Raw genomic sequence first — 21,379 nt, 5'->3', positions numbered from 1 at the left:
ACTACTGGTAACATGAGATGATACCTGGACCCTTCAGAGGTTGCACAGGTAGTCCAACTCCTCCAGGATGGCACATCAATATGTTCCATTGCCAGAAGGTTTTCCATGTCTCCCAGCACAGTCTCAAGAGCATGAAGGAGATTCCAAGAGACAGGCAGTTAGGGTAGGTGAGCTGGACAGGGCCGTAGAAGGTCCTTAACCCATCAACAGGACCGGTGTGAGGGACCGCCGAGCAGCACCACTAGCACTCCACTGGTCAGGCGTGCCCAGAGCGCGGAGTCTAAGCCCCAGGGTACTTGTTCACCAGAGCCCCTGATGGTGGGGATGGACTTGGAGTACCCCGGGACCAGGTCGCCACTACTGAGCACACCTGTCAGTGGTAGGGGTGTTCGCCAGAGGCTCCAACCAGGGAGAGCCAGATGTGAGGAGGTCGGGTGACCCCGATGGGATGGATGGATGGCTGAGCAAGTGCGAAGTCAGACGGGCCGAGTTGGTAACGTAGAGGACGGTATGGTACAAGGGAGCGGGCAGAGAGTCTTCGGGTTACACGCCAGGTCAGCAACAGTAGGTCAGATCTAATGAGGGGCATTCAGAAAGAGAGGTCAGGCAAAGCAAGGGTCTGGGCAGGAGAAATCAGCAGGTCAAGAGCAATCCGGGTCAAATAACTTACTAGGCACAGGTTCAGATTCGCAGGATACAGGTAAGACCAGAAGGCACTGAATGACAGCTCAGGGACATTTAAATATCCCGCCCTGCGCTGCCATCGGTGCCCAGCGGGCGGCCGCGGCTTCTACTGCGCATGCGCGAACTCGAACGCCGCAGCCGGCTCGGACCTAGTGCCCGTGTCCCTGCACAGGGTGGTGCACTGCGCCTGCACCGGGACCATCTCGGCGGGGATCGAGGGGATCCCTGACATTGCCCCCCCCTTACGGGCAACCTCCGGATGCCCACCCGATCTCTCCACCACGGGTGGTCACAAAGAAACCTCCGGACAAGTCTGGGTGCATGGACATTATGGGCTGGTTCCCAAGAATTGTCCTCAGGGCCGTAGCCCTTCCACTTGATAAGAAATTGGGTCTGGCCCCCCCTTCGTCGGCACTTCAGGATTGTTTCCACCTCAAATTATTCTTCCTCTTCGACTGTTATGGCTTCCGGGGGCCTGGATTCTCGTTCCGGGAAGGCATCAGGGACTACCGGCTTCAGCAGGGACACGTGGAAGACTGGGTGGATCTTGAGTGTCTCAGGGAGAACAAGTTCATAGGCCACTTCATTGACCATCCGCTTAATGCAAAAAGGGCCTATAAATTTAGGTCCCAACTTTTTTGAAGGGCAGAGCATCTTCAAGTTAGATGTAGCCAGCCAAACCTTCTCTCTGGGCCGCAACACCAGATCTCCTCTTCGTTTCCTATTAAAAGCCCTTTTGTAATCTTCTTGGGCCTGACTGATGGCTTCCTGTAGTTTCTTATTGTTCGAAGAGAAAAAAGTTAGTGCATCCTGTGTTGCTGGAATTGGGCATTCCGGGACCAAATCCGGGAGGAAGACAGGGTGAAACCCATAGTTGGAGAAGAACGGGGACTGCCCTGTTGCTGAATGGCAAGTGTTGTTATACGCGAATTCCACCAGAGGGAGAAGTGGTACCCAATCGTCCTGAGTAAAAGATGTGTAGCATCGCAAGTATTGCTCCAAGGTCTGATTGGTCCTTTCGGTCTGTCCATTGGTCTGAGGGTGAAATGCCGAGGAAAGGGATAGTTTGATATCCAGGGCTTTGCACAATGCCCTCCAAAATCTCGAGGTAAATTGCACCCCTCGGTCCGAGACGATGTCTTCAGGGACCCCATGCAGTCTTACAACCTCTCAAATAAAAACTTGCGCCGTCTCGGCTGCCGATGGAGTCTTCCGTAATGGTATAAAATGGGCCATCTTGGATAAACGGTCCACGACCACGAGAATTGCTGTGTGGTCAAGTGAAGGTGGAAGCTCGACTATGAAGTCCATAGAGATCTTCTGCCAAGGCCGTTCGGGGATGGGTAATGGACGTAGCAGACCCCACGGCTTATTCCTTGAAGGCTTGTTCCGCTGGCAGATGACACAGGAGCCCATGTAGCTCTTACAATCCTTGGCCATGTCTGGCCACCAGAAGGAACGTCGGAGAAGTTCCAGGGTCTTGACCGGGCCAAAATGTCCTGCCATCGGGTGGTCGTGGCAATGTCCCAAGACTAGGGTTCGGGCTTCCTCCGGCACCACAATCCGGTCCTCCCTCCATAGGAGTCCCCCCTTGTTCTGGAGGGGCGCCCCATCGGAGGTAGACATGGCTGTGGATGCTCTCATTATCTCGGAGGGAAGGTTCGTCTGGAGGACCATTAAGTTTCCTGCAGGCAGAATAGTGTCAGGTACTGGGATCTCCTTGGCGTCCTCGCACATGCGCGACAATGCGTCTGGCTTCGTGTTTTTTGATCCCGGCCTGTATGTGATGTGGAAATGGAACCTCGAGAAAAACAATGCCCATCTCGCTTGTCGTGGGCGCAAACGTTTGGCGGTCCTCAGATATTCCAGGTTCTTGTGGTCTGTGAATATCAGGATGGGGTGTGAGGCACCTTCCAGCAGGTACCTCCATTCCTCTAATGCGGTCTTGATAGCCAGTAGTTCTCGATCGCCGATGTCGTAATTCTTCTCCGCAGGGGTAAGTTTCCGTGAGAAGAATGCTACTGGGTGAAGTAATTCCTTGGCGCCCTTTCGCTGGGAAAGAATGGAGCCAACCGCGTTCTCTGACGCATCTACTTCTAAGATGTAGGGCAGGGAGGCGTCAGGGTGACCCAGAATGGGTGCTGAGGTGAATAACTTCTTTAATGCTTCAAAAGCTTCCTGTGCCTCTGGCATCCATCTGAATCGTGTCCCAAGCTTGGTTAACTGAGTGATGGGGGAGACCAGACCCGAGAAGTTCTTGATGAACTTCCGGTAGAAGTTTGCGAACCCGATAAATCGTTGGACGCTTTTCCTGTCCGTGGGTTCAGGCCAATCTAGGATCGCAGAGACTTTCTGAGGGTCCATTGCGACCCCCCGCGGTGGAGATAATCAGGCCCAGAAATGTAATGCTAGACTGTTCAAAGCAACATTTTTCTGCTTTAGCGTATAACCCATGCTGCCGCAACTGCCCCAACACCTTTGTTACATGTACCCTGTGCACCCCCAGGGAGGATGACAAAATCAAAATGTCGTCTAAGTAGACGATGACAAAGATATCCAGGAAGTCCCTAAAGATGTCGTTTACAAAGTGCTGGAAGGTGGCCGGTGCATTGCACAACCCGAAAGGCATGACCAGGTATTCGAAATGGCCAAAACGGGTGCGGAAGGCCATTTTCCACTCATCCCCCTCCCTTATGCGAACCAAGTTGTAGGCTCCCCTTAAGTCCAGCTTGGTAAACACTACTGCAGCCTTTAAGCTCTGGAATAATTCCGGTACCAGTGGTAATGGGTAACGATTCTTGATTGTGACCCTATTCAGTTCCCGATAGTCAATACATGGCCTCAAAGTCTTGTCCTTTTTTTCTACAAAAAAGATCCCTGCACCTGCTGGAGAAGTGGAGGGACGGATGAATCCCTTCCGGAGGCTGTCCTCAATATAGTCCTTCAGGGCCCCTAATTCCAGCTCAGAAAGGGGAAAAATTCGCCCAAAGGGAATTTCTGAACCAGGTAACAGGTCAATAGGACAGTCATACGGGCAGTGGGGGGGTAGAGTATCTGCTCCCCGTTCACTGAACACATCAAGAAACTCATGATAGGCTGCAGGAATCACTTGTTTTAGGCTGGCATCCCCTTCAGAGCACAGGAGGACCTGGGGGACCTCCGGGCCCGAAGTTCGGCACAGTTCCCGACAGTATGGGGAAGGGAACGAGACAACCCCAGTCTCCCAGTCAATTTGGGGATTATGGGCCCGCAACCATGGGAGCCCCAGAATGACTGGGAAAAGGGGTGATGCAATAGCATCCAGGCGGAGGAGCTCCCGGTGTTGGCCGGCAATGGAAGTAACAATGGAAGGGGTCTCCTGGTTAACCACCCCTGACTTTATCCGGGAACCATCAGCCAAAAAGATGTGAAACCCTTTCTCCTTTGGATGGAGGGGGATACCTTGCTGGTGAGCAAAATTGATATCCACAAAACAGCTGCATGCCCCCGAATCAACTATGGCCGTCACCTCCACAGTCCTTTCTGAAAGCTGAAGGGAGAGGGGCACAACTAAGTATTGGGACGGATTCATATTGCCAATAGATAAAGAAGATGAGGTGAACTTACTCAGTTTCTGCGGGCAGGAACGTACCATGTGACCAGCTTCACCGCAGTAGAGACACAGGTTCTGGGAGCGTCTGCGTTGGCGTTCCTCTGGCGGTAGCTTAGGCCATGCCAGGCCTAGCTGCATGGGTTCGGGAGCATCCTCAGTCGGCAGGTTCTGGATGTTTGGCCTAGTAGTTTGACTGGATCCTTGGAATGACCCCCAGGTATTTCCGCAACCCTGACCAGACCTCTCCAATCTGTGCTCCCGTAGTCTACGGTCAATTTTAATGGTTAGTGCAATCAAGTCCTCTAATGTCTCGGGCACCTCCACCCGGGCGAGCTCGTCTTTCAGAGCCTCTGATAGGCCCATACGGAACTGGTGCAAAAGTGCAAACTCGTTCCAACGAGTGTCTCCCATCCAACGCCTAAAGTCAGAGGCGTATTCCTCAGCCGCTCGCCGACCTTGTCGGAGTGCGCATAATGTGGCCTCGGCCGAGGCTGCCAGTTGTGGATCATCGTATAAGATGGCCATAGCATTAAAAAAGTTGTCAACTGAAACCAGATGGGGATCATTATTTCCCCTTAGTCGGTGTGCCCAGTCTTGGGGTTCACCCTGCAACAGGGAGATAACAAACCCCACTTTCACCGATTCCGTCAGAAAAGTCCGTGGTTGCAGTTCAAAATAGAGCAGGCAGGAGTCACGGAATGACCGGAAGCGTGTGCGATCCCCGTGGAAGCGCTCGGGTAAGGGTACTCGGGGTTCCGCCATAGGGAGTGATGCGGAAGGCCCGGGAGCCGGCTCATGGGCTGCTGCGACCGGGGGTGCAGGAGCCGGGGCCTGTGAAACAGGAGCAGATATGGTGCAGGCCTGGAACCGATTCTCAATCTGCAAACATCTGTCCTGTAACACGTTTACTGCTTGCGTCAGGGTAGCCAGGTGCCTGCAAACCTCCTCCATCGGGAGGGTCCTCCTCGAGGCTCAGTCATGGCCTTCTGGTACTGTGAGGGACCGCCGAGCGGCACCACTAGCACTCCACTGGTCAGGCGTGCCCAGAGCACGGAGTCTAAGCCCCAGGGTACTTGTTCACCAGAGCCCCTGATGGTGGGGATGGACTTGGAGTACCCCGGGACCAGGTCGCCACTACTGAGCACACCTGTCAGTGGTAGGGGTGTTTGCCAGGGGCTCCAACCAGGGAGAGCCAGATGTGAGGAGGTCGGGTGACCCCGATGGGATGGATGGCTGAGCAAGTGCGAAGTCAGACGGGCCGAGTTGGTAACGTAGAGGACGGTATGGTACAAGGGAGCGGGCAGAGAATCGTCGGGTCACACGCCAGGTCAGCAACAGTAGGTCAGATCTAATGAGGGGCATTCAGAAAGAGACGTCAGGCAAAGCAAGGGTCTGGGCAGGAGAAATCAGCAGGTCAAGAGCAATCCGGGTCAAATAACTTACTAGGCACAGGTTCAGAATCGCAGGATACAGGTAAGACCAGAAGGCACTGAATGACAGCTCAGGGACATTTAAATATCCCGCCCTGCGCTGCCATCGGTGCCCAGCGGGCAGCCGCGGCTTCTACTGCGCATGCGCGAACTCAAACGCCGCGGCCGGCCCGGACCTAGTGCCCGTGTCCCTGCACAGGGTGGTGCACTGCTCCTGCGCCTGGACCATCGCGGCGGGGATCGAGGGGATCCCTGACAACCGGTATCTGTTCCTTTGTGCAAGGAGGAACAGGATGAGCACTGCCAGAGCCCTACAAAATGACCTCCAGCAGGCCACTGGTGTGAATGTCTTTGACCAAACAATCGGAAGCAGACTTCATGAGGGTGGCCTGAGGGCTCAACATCCTCTAATGGGCCCTGTGCTCAAGGCCCAGCACCATAGAACTCGATTGGCTTTTACCATTGAACACCAGAATTGGCAGGTCTGCCACTGGTGCCCTGTGCTTTTCACAGATGAGAGGAGGTTCACCCTGAGCACATGTGACAGAGGGTCTGGAGAAGCCATGGAGAACATTATGTTGCCTGTAACATCGTTCAGCATGACCGTTTAGGTGGTGGGTCAGTGATGGTCTGGGAAAGGCATATCCATGGAGGGACACACAGACCTCTACAGGCTAGACAATGGCACCCTGACTGTCATTTGGTATTGGGATGAAATCCTTGGACCCATTGTCAGACCCTACGCTGGTGCAGTTGGTCCTGGGTTTCCTCCTGGTGCACCACAATGCCTGGCCTCATGCGGCGAGAGTATGCAGGCAGTTCCTGGAGGATGAAGGAATTGATACCATTGAATGGCCCCCACGCTCGCCTGACCTAAATCCAATAGAACACCTCAAGGATATCATGTTTCGGTCCATCCGATGCCATCAGGTTGCACCTCAGACTGTCCAGGAGCTCAGCGATGCCCTGGACCTGATGTGGGAGGAAATACCCCAGGACACCATCTATCGTCTCATTAGGAGCATGCCTCGGGGTTGTCAGACATGCATACAAGCCCGTGGGGTACAAACTACTGAGTACTATTTTGTGTTGCTGCAATGAAATTTCAGTAAAATGGACTAGCCAGCTGCATCATTTTATCACTTTGATGGAAATGAATCATATTATGATTCATATTATTATCAACCTACAGAGGACTGAATTTAAAGATGCCCCGATAATCAAACGATGGGGCATCCTTACGTTTTTAACTCATTACCCAGTCCATATCAATATAGATATCCAGCATGATATTTTTCCACATTGAGATCTGATGCGTTTTGAAAGTGTTCCTTTAATTTTTTTTGAGCAGTGTATATTAGCTTTAGAAGAGTTCATACTGGAAAAATCTTCTTAACATTCAGTTAATTTTACAGCAGACCTTTCCAAAGGGTCAGATAGAAAGTAAAGCCACAACAAAAAAGCATGTGAAAAGGACATTCCAAAAAAAAACAAACACGTTTTACTTTTTTTTGCAGGTTTTTTTGTCCAATAATTGTTTTCATTTTTTTTTACCTAGCCAATTTAAGAAGCAGATGATTCCCCTTACTGCCTGAGTTCTAACTTACCCTCCTTGCCCACATGACACTAGACATCATCTAAACAAAGAAAAAAAATGCTTTTGCCAGAAATCTTGTGAGATCTTGCAGTGTACACAAAAGATTCCCAAGGAAGACACTGGGCCAGAATGCATCTGTGTGGCCCTGGCTATATCACCAGTGCCTCCAGAGAGCAAGAAGTGCAATGTAGCTGAAAAAAGCTAAGTGCCATTTTTCAACATTCAAACTAAGATGAGTTGATATCAGCATGCAGAGCTGCATGCAACATTATTTTTTTCCCCGTTGGGGAGGTCCACTTTAATCCCAGTTTTCATATTTTTTGTTAAAGATGTCAGGTGGCTTCAATATGATACCAGAAGTCAAAAAGGGAAAAAATAAATTCCGGACTACTGTACCTACTGTAGAAAAATCGCCTTTACTTAGAAAATCAGAAAGCTGACATGTTTCGTACTACACTAGTGCTTACTTATAGCTATGGCTAAGAGTAAGAGCTTGTGTAGCACAAAACGTGGGTTATCCTGCTCTTCACTATTTCCTTGATGTTTTTACTCTGGCAATTTTCTAAATAAAGGTGATTTTTACACTAGTGCAGCCATCTGGCACCTGTTCAGTGGTATCCCAGCAGTGTGTGGCTTGAGTAAGGTTTTCGGTTTTGTTCAGAGGTCAGAAAGATATTTAATTTTCTGTGGATTTGGATTGGTGGATGTTTTCTTTAAAATAGCTTTTTTCATGCACTGTGAACGTATCACATGCCTGACAAACTGGTCCTGCACAGTACTGAAATGTACTATCTGAACTGTGAGGTAAGCTCTCTAACAAAAACCTAAAATTTCATAAAGATCCTTGGTATGTTTGATAGCAGTTGACCTATCAGCAGTTGCTACAGCACTCTTTAAAGTGATATTAAAGGTTTGTCTTAAAAAAAACAAACACATAACAAACATGTCATATTTACCTGCTCTGTGCAATGGTTTTGCACAAAGCAGCCCCAATCCTCTTCTTTAGTCCCCTGCCTGGTTCCTCCCCCTTGACCAGTATCCCCAATAGCAAGATGCTTGCTATGGGGGCACTGGTGCATGCTCGCTCCTGAGCCCCACTCTATGTGTCCAGAAGACACAGAGTGGTGGTTTGGCCCTGCACCCGCTCTCTTCTCATTGGCTCACTGGCTGGGATTTACAGCAGCTGGAGCCATGGACTCATGCTGCTGTCTCAGCCAATGAGGAGAGGGAGACCCAGGATAGCCAAGGCTCCTGTGCACATTGCTGGATTGAGATGGGGTACAGGTGTGTATTAGGGGGAACTGCTGCACACAGGTTTTTACCTTCATGCATAGAATGCATGAAGGTAAAAAACTTTCAGCCTGTACAATGACTAACTAGAGGCCCTTTCCAATAGGGAGTGCAATGATAATATAAGAAGCCACTTGAAGGACAAGGGCAAAAAGTAATGGGAATTCTCCAACAGGAACAAATGGCAATAGGATTCTAATCCTCTCTCATTCTTCCCAAAAACAAAATAAAAAAAAGTTTTCACTGGTGTTCGGTGGGTTAAGTTAAGATAAAAAAATTAAGACCGAGTGATTTCAGTACATCCCTTGGTCTGTGGGTCAGTAGCATGTTGCCACCTTTGACTATACTTCAGTCTGTGGAGCAGGGATGGACTGACAACTCATGGGGCCCCAAGGCAATAGGGGATCATGGGGCCTCTGTGTCCTTGCCCAAACTCATAAAAGCCTATGAAAAGGTACCAGGGGCATCTCATGGGGCCCCCTACTGACCTCGGGCCCTCGGGCAGTGCCCGAGTTTCCAAATGATCAGTCCTCCCCTGCTGTGGAGATAAACACAAGCTATTGGCAAGCTGGAGCATGCATCTGTCAGCATATAATAGGCTCAGCAGCGAGGTATAGAATATTTAAAATATGAATTTGTAAATCATTGTACAAGTTTATGCATTTCAGTTTTCAATATAGATTTTACCATCTCACATCAAATCACTTGCTTGACAATTATGTGGGTTGCTCCTTGCCCTCCCCTGGCAATGTTGCTTTTATGATTCTTCCAACCTGCTGTATACCTAGGAAAACCATTCTTTGCATATTTTACTTGTAATCCCTTTGTCGGAAGGAAAATGGAGGCAGCAAATCTATCCTTGTAATTTTTTTATCTTGTCTAAGAGTCTTTGCAGTCAAACCGCAATCTGTTTTATTTACATAATCTAGAAAACTGCTCATGCTTTTCACTGTAATGAGAAAAGAACATCAAAGATTGCTTTTCCACTTCATGTTCGAGCATTTCATTTAAATGTTTGCTGAGATTTCTGGCAACTTTTTGAGATTCATATAAGGTCACTAGAAATGCAAAACATAAGAAGCAAACAGCTTACTGATATTAAGTTAGTAAACAAGCATCTAAGCCATTTTATTATGTAATACATATTCATGAGTAAGCTTGAGCTTAAACCAAGTATATTATAAAAGTCAGTGGATTGTGTGTAAAAGATGTCAGATTTATTGTATACCTAACATCACTATCTGTGACATGAAACAGAGCTGGATTGGTCTAGGGATTCCACCTGGAATGCAGAGTATATTTTTAAAGTTAAACCCTTTGCATTCCAGAAAAAAAAGGATACCAATAATAAAAAATGAAAAAAACAGAACAAAACCATGCTACTAGAAATGATTATTGTTATTATTACCAATGCAGTAATATATTTACATTATTAAGACACAGTTGTGCTCAAACGTTTACATACCCTGGCAGAAATTGTGAAATTTTGGCATTGATATTGAAAATATGACTGATCATGCCAAAAAATGCTTTTATTGATGGATATGATCATATGAAGCCATTTATTATCAAATGGTTGTTTGGCTCCTTTTTAAATCATAATGATAACAGAAATCACCCAAATGGCCATGATCAAAAGTTTACATACCTTAGAATGTTTGGCCTTGGTACAGACACACAAGGTGACACACACGGGTTAAAATGCCAATTAGAGGTTAATGTCCCACATCTGTGGCTTTTTAAATTGCAATTAGTGTCAGTGTATAAATAGTCAATGAGTTTTTAGCTCTTATGTGGAAGCACTGACTGGGCTAGATACGGAGCCAGATCCTGGGCCATAGGGATCAGAAAAGAACTGCGTAACAAGGTAATGGAACTTTATAAAGATGGTAAATGACATATAAAGATGTCCAAAACCTTGAATATGCCAATCAGTACTGTTAAATCACCAATTAAGAAGTGGAAAGTTTGGGGATCTCTTGATACCAACCTAAGGTCAGGTAGACCAAGAAAGATAGCAGCCACAAATGCCAGAAGAATTGTTCGGGATACAAAGGGAAACCCATAGGTAACCACAAGGAAAATGCAGTCTGTTCTGGAAAAAGACAGTGTGGTTGTTTTGAAGGAGCACAATATGATGACACTTGAACAAAAATGAGCTGCATGGTCGAGGTGCCAGAAAGAAGCCTTTACTGCATCAATGACACAAAAAGGCCTGGTTAGGCATGTCAAGGTGTTGTCAGGCATATTGTAACTGGGCTTTTTTGTGGCATTGGTGCAGTAAAAGCTTATTTCTGGCACTTCCACCAAACAGCTCATTTTTGTTCAAGTGTAACCGTATTGTACTCCTTAACCTCAAGCCTACAGGGCACTTATACCCCCTTCCTGCCCAGGCCAATTTCCAGCTTTAACCGCTGTCGCATTTGAGTTACAATTGCGCAGTCATGCAACACTGTACCCATATGAAATGTTTATAATTTTTTTGTGACAGATAGAGCTTTATTTTGGTGGTATTTAATCACCTCTGGGTTTTTTATTTTTTCTTAAACAAACCAAAAACCACCGAAATTTTTGAAAAAAAAAATTTTCTTAGTTTTTGTTATAAAATTTTGTAAATAAGTGATTTTTCTCCTTCATTGATATGCGCTAATGAGGCTGCACTGATGGGCACTGATAGGCTGCACTGATGGACACTGATAGGTGGCACTGATGGGCACTGATGAGGAGGCACTGGTAAGTGGCACTGATGGGCATTGACAGGCATCACTGATGGGCACTGAAAGGCAGCACTGATACATGGCACTGATATATGGCACTAATAGGCGGCACTGACTGGCACTGATAGGCGGCACTGGCTGGGACTATTAGGCGGGACGGACTGGCACTGTTAGGTGGCACTGACTGGCACTGATAGGCGACACTGACAGGCACTGATAGGCAGCACTGACACGCACTGATAGGCGGCAATGACTGGCACTGATAGGTGGCACTGATTGGCAGCACTGATAGGTGGCACTGACTGGCACTCATGGGTTACACTGAAAGGCAGCTCAGATGGGCACTGATATGTGGCATTGATGTGCACTGGTAGGCACTGATATGTGGCATTGATGTGGCACTGATGGGCACTGGCACTAGGCACTGATGGACACTGACAGGTGGCACTGCTGGGGCTACACTGATCATCAGGGCACACTGATCATCAGTGCTCTGATGATCAGTGTACATGTCCCCTCCGCGGAATGCCGATTACCTGCTCTCCTCTCCTCTTCTCTGTCAGCTTGACAGCTCGAGAGGAGAGAAATGCCAATAACCGGCATTTCCCTGTTTACATGTGATCAGCTGTGATTGGACACAGCTGATCACATGAGCGAGCCGACATCTTCGGCTCTTTCCGTGATCGGTGATCCGCTGTGTCCGATCATATGACGTCCTCCCAGAACGAGAGAACCACCTTGCATCCATCATATTACTATATGGCGGGCGGGAGGTGGTTAAAAACAACCACACCATCTTTTTCGAGAGCAACTGTATTTCTTTTGAGGTTGCCTGTGGGTTTTTCTTTGAATCCCAGACAATTATTCTGTCAGTTATGACTGCAATCTTTTTTGGTCTACCTGACCTTGGCTTGGTATCAAGAGATCCCCGAACATTCCACTTCTTAATAGGTGATTTAACAGTACTGATTGGCATATTCAAGGCTTTGGACATTTTTATATGTCCTTTTCCATCTTTATAAAGTTCCAGTACCTTGTTACGCAGGACTTTTGACAGTCCTTTTCAGATTCCCATGGCTCAGTATCTAGTCTAGTCAGTGCTTCCACATAAGAGCTAACAAACTAATTGACTATGTATACACTGACACTAATTGCAATTTAAAAAGCCACAGATGTGGAACATTAACCTCTAATTGGCCTTTTAACCCGTGTGTGTCACCTTGTGTGTCTGTACCAAGGCCAAACATTCCAGGGTATGTAAACTTTTGATCCGGGCCATTTGGGTGATTACTGTTATCATTATGATTTAAAAAGGAGCCAAACAACTATTTGATAATAAATAGCTTCATATGATCATCATCCTTCAATAAAAGAGCATTTTCTGGCATGATCAGTCATATTTTCAATATCAATGCCAAAATTTCACAATTTCTGCCAGGATATGTAAACTTTTGAGCACAACTATATATACACCTGCATGTGCAGTCGCATTCCAGAAAATATTAATGATAATAATAAACCTGAAAAACATGCTACTAATAATTATTTTATTAATTTTATGTCGAATTAGATTAATTATAGTAGTTGTAAAGCCTGAAGGTTTTTTACCTTCATGCAAAACCTTAAAGTGGTAGTAAACTTTTTGAATACTTTTACCTACAGGCAAGCTTATGATAAAGCTTACCTGCAGGTAAAAATTAATATCTCCTACATTAATATTTCTTTTTGAGAGCTGGCGCATGCCCTCTGATGGAATGGCATACCTGTGCCATTCCTTCAGAGCACTGCACCGTGGCCTGAGTGACATCACTATGGCTCAGCCAGTCAGACGGCTGGAGCTCGCAAACCCGGAAGGAAGACCGGGTGAAGATTGAAGCTTCAGCAACAGTGACAGTGGGCCGCTGGACGGCTTCTAAAGCAAGTCCTTCATAATATGCTAGTATGCGGTACTTACTAGCACATTATGACATTACCTTGCAGGGGATTTTATTATTTTAGCTGCAGTTTACTACTGCTTTTTATTATTATACAGGATTTATATAGTGCCAACAGTTTGCTCAGCACTTTACAATATAACGGGAGACTATACAACAACAATACAGTTCAATACAAGAGAGTTAGGAGGGCCCTGCTCCTTGGAGCTTACAATCTAGTATACAGCTCCCCCCATGGCCTCCCTAATACTTACCCAAGCCCAGGGCTGGACTGACAACTCATGGGGCCCCCGGGCAATAGAGGATCATGGGGCCCCTGTGTCCTTGCCCAAACTCAAAAAAGCCAATGAAAAAGGTACTAGGGGCATCTCATGGGGCCCCCTACTAACCAGTGCCCGAGTTTCCAAATGGACAGTCCGCCCCTGCCCAAGCCCAATCCTGATACAGCAATGTGCATGAGAGTGGCTGCTGTCCTGCCTCTCTGCCTGCTCATTTGCTCAGAGACTGCAGCGGGGTGAATGGTTCATCAAAGTCTTATGGACACACAGAAGTGGCTCGGGAGCATGCAGGAGCGGCTCGCTTTGAGGGTACTCGGAAGGGGGGAGGGAACAAGGAGCGCTGGTCTGGGACCCTAGAGGAGGAGGAGGAGTAGGGCTGCTCTGTCCAGACCTAAACACAATTGAAAGTCTGTGGCAAGACTTGAAAATTGCTGTTCACAGATGCTCTCCATCCAATCTGACAGAGCTTGAGCTATTTTGCAAAGAATGGGCAAAAATTGCACTCCCTAGATGTGCAAAGCTGGTAGAGACATACCAAAAAAAGACTTGCAGCTGTAACTGCAGCGAAAGGTGGTTCTATGTATTCTAAGTATTGACTCAGGGGGGCTGAATACAAATGCTCGCCACACATTTCAGATATTTATTTGTAATACATTTTGAAAACCATTTATAATTTTCCTTCCACTTCACAATTATGTATCACTTTGTGTTGGTCTATCACACTGTGTTGGCTGTAACATGACCAAATGTGGAAAATTTCAAGGGGTATGAATACTTTTTCAAGGCACTGTACATAAAATTGCAAGGAAATTACCACTATGCCGGAATTCCACGCAAATTTTATTGATGTCACATGAAATATCTTTATAATTTTGGAACTTCTGTGTTCTCTTAACATGCCATACCAATGAAGGTCTGAACCAGGGAAAAAAAAAAATTCAGCTTGCATTATGCAATTGGTGCTTCTCATAGCTGGCTCTACACATATTATACATTTAATTTGTATGATGTAATGATTGGCCAAGCAAATCTACAATACCTCTGAATATGCATTTTCCTGGACTGCATATTAACTGCTTTTTTATTGCAATAAAATATTAAAAAATGTAGCACCCGCCTAGATAGGTTCCTAGGTTATGTATATTTTGTTTTTGGCTCCTCTGTAGTCAGTGGAGAATTATTGATTGCTTTTGGCTGTTCTAGGTTTAATAGGCTGCAGGTTTGATTACTCTCCCTTGTCTTCTAGAAAAACTGAGTTGTCCTATAACAGATGTGGAGCATGGCAAATGGGCAGTAAAAATATTTATACTGTTTCAGCCAATCCCTGGGAGAGATGGCCCAGATGGTGGCTGGGAAGGTGTATAAATAGTCTGAATTGCAGAACAGCATTGTTTTCCTGCCAAGGGATTTCACCTGTTCAGGTGTGGGGGGAGCTAGCTGAATTGACCTAAACTCGAGACATTTTTTTAAGTTACTTTGATCTTTGCTCAAAAATCCTGTCCAATGGAGTTGGTGGAGAGTGTTAACCTCTCCCTCACTGGAACATGTTCTGTCACTATTGGAAGAAGGCATACAGTTACCCAAAAGGAGATTGTGAATACTGATCTGACCTGGGATTTTCTCTTTTGTGACTGCACGATTGGTATTGCTGGGTCATGTAGTTAATTTCCTGAGGCGTACACACCTCTGTCTCTACTACTCTCTTAAAAGAGGATTTTGTTCTGAGTTTGGCAGAATAAATTTGTTTCTTAAGTACAGTTATAGTAAACGTGCCCTCTTCTTGTATATTGTTCTGGAGTATCCCATACAATTCCCTATCCCTTATCCAAGTTACCCCAAAAATAAAAAAGAAACTAAAAATTATTATACCCTAGACTGTTCTCTGAGCCAATTGGGAGGGGCTGTTGCTGTGTGTTTGGATGACTCTACACTTATCTGAAAAGAACATTGGGACCAAATCAGAGGGCCCTTTAGGGAGCGAGCGCTACAAAAGTTAAACATGATCATGAGTTATAATAAGAAGCTAAATGAAATAAGCACCTATTTGAAAACAATAAGCTCCATTCACAGAAGGAGATCGCATGCGATATTTAGGTGTCTGGACACCTTTTGCCTACATATCGTACAGTTGTGACCAAAATTATTCAACCCCCACTGAAATTGAGTGTTTTGGCCAGTTTGACATTGCTTTTGATCATTCAGTCATCTTGCTTACATTTACATTAAAGAGGCACTTGTAGGTCAGACAAATATAACATAACAGTTATAATGAAATAACCACAAATGTCTTTTCTGTGCTCACAGCATTATCAGTTTTATTCAACCCCCAAGTGACATTCAATCTTAGTACTTAGTACAGCATCCTTTTACAGTTATAACAGCTTTTAAACGTGAAGCATAGCTTGACACAAGTGTCTTGCAGCGATCTACGGGTATCTTCGCCCATTCTTCATGGGCAAAGGCCTCCAGTTCAGTCACATTCTTAGGCTTGCGCACTGCAACTGCTTTCTTTAAGTCCCACCAGAGGTTCTCAATCGGATTTAAGTCTGGTGACTGCGATGGCCACTCCAAAATGTTCCAGCCTTTCCTCTGCAACCATGCTCTAGTGGACTTGGAGGTATGCTTGGGATCATTGTCCTGTTGAAAGGTCCAACGTCTCCCAAGCCTCAGGTGTGTGACGGACTGCATCACGTTTCCATCCAATATCTCCTGGTACTGAAGAGAATTCATGGTACCTTGCACACGCTGAAGCTTCCCTGTACCTGCAGAAGCAAAACAGCCCCAAAGCATGATTGACCCTCCACCATGCTTCACAGTAGGCAAGGTGTTCTTTTCATCATAGGCCTTGTTCTTCCTCCTCCAAACATAGCGTTGATCCATGGGCCCAAACAGTTCTAATTTTGTTTCATCAGTCCACAGAACACTATCCCACAACTTTTGTGGTTTGTCCACATGGCTTTTGGCATACTGCAGTCGACTCTTCTTATTCTTTGGAGACAGCAAGGGGGTACGCCTGGGAGTTCTGGCACGGAGGCCTTCATTACGCAGTGTGCGTCTTATTGTCTGGGCTGAAACTTCTGTACCCACATCTGACAAATCTTTTCTCAGTTCCTCAGCAGTCACACGGGGACTTCTCTCCACTCTACGCTTCAGGTAGCGCACAGCAGTCGAAGTCAGCATCTTCTTTCTGCCACGACCAGGTAGCGTTTCAACAGTGCCCTTTGCCTTGAATTTGCGAATGATGCTTCCTAAGGTGTCTCTTGGTATGTTTAACATCTTTGCAATCTTCTTATAGCCATTGCCCTTCCTGTGAAGAGAAATCACCTCTTCTCTTGTCTTCCTGGACCATTCTCTTGCCTTCACCATGTTTGTAACCACACCAGTAAATGTCTAGAAGGAGCTGAGTATCACAGTCATTTTAAAGCTGCCTAATTGGTGCTTATTATGCTTGATTGCTGCTCGGTGACATCCACAGGTGTTTTCAATACCTGATGGAAAGCACCTGTATGAACCTCTGTTCTTCAGAGTGGTAGTCTTTAAGGGGTTGAATAATTGTGGCAATGAAGAAACCACATAAGAACCATTTACTACTGTATTACATAAACAATTGATGTCATTTTAGTTGCATTTGGGTAGTTACAACGTCCTTGTAGGATTTGATTCTGAATACAATTCCAAATGTACACTATAGTCCCTAAACCCCTTTACAGCATTGGGGGTTGAATAATTTTGGTCACAACTGTATGTGATCCTGAAATTGTCAATTCACTATATAATTTTACGGTATTTACCTCAAAATGCTTGGTAAATACCACATGAAAAAAGTTGTTAAAGTCAATTCACAGAAGGAAATAATTAAATGCATGCAGTAATTAAGTAGTGGTCCAGGTATGCAGTATTTAAGAAATGTAAAAATGTAATAGGCAGTTCTGCCTTTTTGGATCAGTTCCCTCAACAGCAATGAATAAAAACCTAAATTTGGAAATATGAAAATCATTGGGGATAATTTACTTAAAAAAATAACTAAATACATTTTTCTGGTTTACTTTTGGATAGAGTGGAGGTGATTTAGAACAACTATTATGTTTTTACTGTCGCCTGTTCCCATTAGGGAGATTCACCCTCTCTATTTTTCCTGTTTACCATTGTAATTGAAAGTGAAATTAAAAGAAAATTCCACATTTTGAGTTGTCCCCACAAGGGACATCTTCCAATGGGGACACAGATGGTAACCCCCTCCCCCCCCAAAAAAAACTGACAGGGGTTAGACTTACTCTATCCAAAATTATATAATTATTGGCAGTCTATTTAACGCAAATAGACTGTGCAATTTGTTCCAGTGCTTAGTACATAAGGTAAAGCTTCATGTTACAAAGTATACCCAATCACATACAAGGGGAAAAAAAAATAATTTTTGATTACACATTGGATGATGGAAGCCAACAGAGCTTCCCTTCATTTACTAAGCTCTGGAGCAAAGTCACTTGCAAAGTGCTCAAACTATGTGCCTTTAGTAAAGCCACACCATTACTTTAAATAAATCTACCCCATTACATGTAGTAAAATCTATTTTCTCATGTCATTTTGCCAAATTTTTAGATACTTTTTTGTGTATCTACAAGCATTTACATAATTTGCTGCAAAAAACCTCCCCATCACTCCAAACATAATACAATGTACATGCATATCACAATGGTCTAATCCCTTGTTAGAACCTATATGTCATATGCAGTGAGGGTACTTTACTTTTTCATAATTTTTTTTAGAGATATCTTCTCACTGACACCATTGATCTTTTCAGCTATCTATAAGGGAGTAATTCTTCCCAGTGACCACAAGTATAAGGATCATTCTTCCCACTGACCATCACACTAATGCATCATGATTTGTAGATATAGTCATTTTTAGCAGGGGTTCCCTGAGACTGGAACAATATTTTTTCATTATTTATAAGGGTTCCTCTGTGTTGAAAAGGTTGAGAAAGGCTGCTTAAAAGTGTAACTATACTATGTGCACAATTATTAGGCAAGTGAGTATTTTGACCAAATCATCATTTTATGCATACTGTCCAATTCCAAGCTGTATAAACTTGAATGCTTATTGGATTTAAGCATATCAGAGTATTTGTATAATGAGGGAGGGTGTGGCCTAAGGAGATCAATACCCTATATCAAGGTGTGCATAATTATTAGGCAGCTTATTTCCTCGTGCAAAATAGGCCAAAAACGAGATTTAACTGACTCTGAAAAGACAAAAAATTGTAAAACATCTTTCAGAGGGATGCAGCACTCTTGAAATTGCTAAGATATTGGGGAGTGATCAACAGGGTCGCAAGAAATGTGTTGAGAACAAAAAAAAAAGACACAAATTAACTGCCAAAAAATCAAACGCGAAGCTCCCAGGAACCCAGTGGGGTTGATTTATTAGAAGCAAATAGGCTGTGAAATGCAAGTGCACTGAAAGTGCGGTTGCTCTAGATCTGAGGGGAACATGAAGAAAAAAAAAATAATACACACACACACCAATTTTTCTTGCACATGATTGAATGAAAGAAATCTGCAGAGCTTCACCTCATTTCAGAGCTTCTCCTCGGATAAAAAGCAACTGCACTTGTAGGGGCATTCGTGGTGCACAGTATATTTACTTTTAGTAAAATCAACCCCATTACCCTCCAGTGTTAACATATTCCAGAACTGAAACCTACCTGGAGTGCCCAGGTGTTCACTGCTCAGAGACATGGGCAAGGTAAGGCAGGCTGAAACCCAACCACCACTGAACACGTCAAGACTGGGCCAAGAAATATCTGAAGACATATTTTTTCAAAGGTTTTATGGACTGATGAGATGAGAGTGACTCTTGATGAACCAGATGGATGGGCTTGTGGCTGGATCAGTAACAGGCCCAGAGTTCCACTTCGACTCAGACGCCAGCAAGGTGGAGGTGGGGTACTGGTATGGGCAGGTATTATTAAAGATGAACTAGTTGGACCTATTATTCTCACTTTAACACTTAGTTGCATAATAACTCTGCACACTAATAGCTCCCCCAATAATTGTGCACACATAGATATTCTCCTAAGAAAGCCAAAACCTCACTTTTACTTTCTTAAATATTCAGGTTTGAGGTTTATTAACATTTTGGATTGACCAAGAGCACTCTAGTTGTTAAATAATGAAATTATTCATCAGAAATACAACTTGCCTAATAACTGTGCACACAGTGTAAAGGCAAAGCTTTCTTTTTCATTTTGGATAGAGTAATGTAGGTTTAGAACCCCTGCCAGTTTATTGGTCCCATTGGGAAGATTTACTTTCATGATAATGGTAAACAGGAGAAATGGAGAGGGTGAATCTTCCCAATAGGAACAGACTGCAATAAAAACATAAGAGGTGCTCCAATACCTCTCCACCCGATAAAAAAAAAAAAAATCTCTTCCTTTAATCATACTTTAAGTAAATACAAAATATATTTCTAAAAGTCAAACATTGAAAGAAAATAGTATTAAAAAAACAAAACAAAAACAAAACAAAAACAAAAAACACACACACACACACAGCATTCAAGTCAAACTGGGACTTTTAATTTTACACACACAGGAAGGGGCCATCTCTAAACCAATCCCACAAAGTTGGAAGCATACAACTGTCCAAAATGTCCAGACAGAGAAGCTTGATTCTTCACTCCAGAGAACACATCTCCACTGCTCTAGAGTCCGGTGGCGGTGTGCTTTACCCCACTGCATCCAACGCTTTGGAAACCCATTCCATGAAGCTCTCTATGCACTGTTGTGCTGATCCACATGAAGTGTGGACGTATTTAGCTATTGACTCTGTAGAGAGTTGGTGACTTCTGTGCACTTCATCATGCACCGACCCCGCTCTGTCATTTTACATGGCCTACCACTTCGTGGCTGAGTTACTGTTGTTCCCAGTTGCTTCCACTTTGTTATAATACCACTAACAGTTGACTGTGGAATATTTAGTAGCAAGGAAAATTTGATGGATCGACTTATTGCACAGGTGGCAATCTATCACAGTACCACACTTGAATTCATTGAGCTCCTGAGAGCGACCCATTCTTTCACAAATGTTTGTAGAAGCAGTCTGCATGCCTAGGTGCTTGATTTTATACACCTGTGGCCATGGAGGTGATTGGTACACATGAAACCAATGATTTGGAGGGATGTCCCAATACTTTTGGCAATATAGTGTATATATATTTGAGACTATTTTCATTAAATATTTGACATGTATGAATATATTTTGCCATTACCTAATTTAACTTAGTTGTTTTTGATACACCATGTGTGTCCTGCGAAATCAGCTTCCCTTTGACTGTATTCTAGTCACCATTTTTTTTTTCTTTGCATTATTACATCTGCTGAAGGGACTGCACTGACTTAGCAAGTTGGCATATTTCTATAGTTTAAACCATTTTACTTCTTTACCAGCAATAAAAACTGACAGGGGTTCTAATTCTTCTCCACTGTATCCGTGTCACTGGATATCACATATCACAGGAGATAAAATACTGCATGGTTTTATGAGATAAATACCGCATATATCAATTAAATCCCACATGCCTTAAATTTTTAAAACTTTTTTGTGAATTGCAAAAAAATTTTTAAAAACGCTGTGAAGTATTTCACCACAAATTTTAAAGAGGAAAATACTGCTTTGTGAATGGAGTCCATTAACCTCTACATCATCTGAAATGGAAGGTTGTATGCATTGATTTGGGCAAGTATAGCAATGTAAGGAGGCACTCAACCAAAAAAAAAAAAAAAAAAGGGTGGAACATTACCACTGTCTGTGTTTCTTTTGATGACAATATTTTTATTTTCACAATTATTGCTGA

Source organism: Staurois parvus, unplaced genomic scaffold (genome assembly GCF_062004578.1).
Source record: "Staurois parvus isolate SC_StPar_1 unplaced genomic scaffold, SC_StPar_1.0 ptg000520l, whole genome shotgun sequence".
NCBI lineage: Eukaryota > Metazoa > Chordata > Amphibia > Anura > Ranidae > Staurois > Staurois parvus.
Note: the sequence above shows the minus strand (reverse complement) of the source record.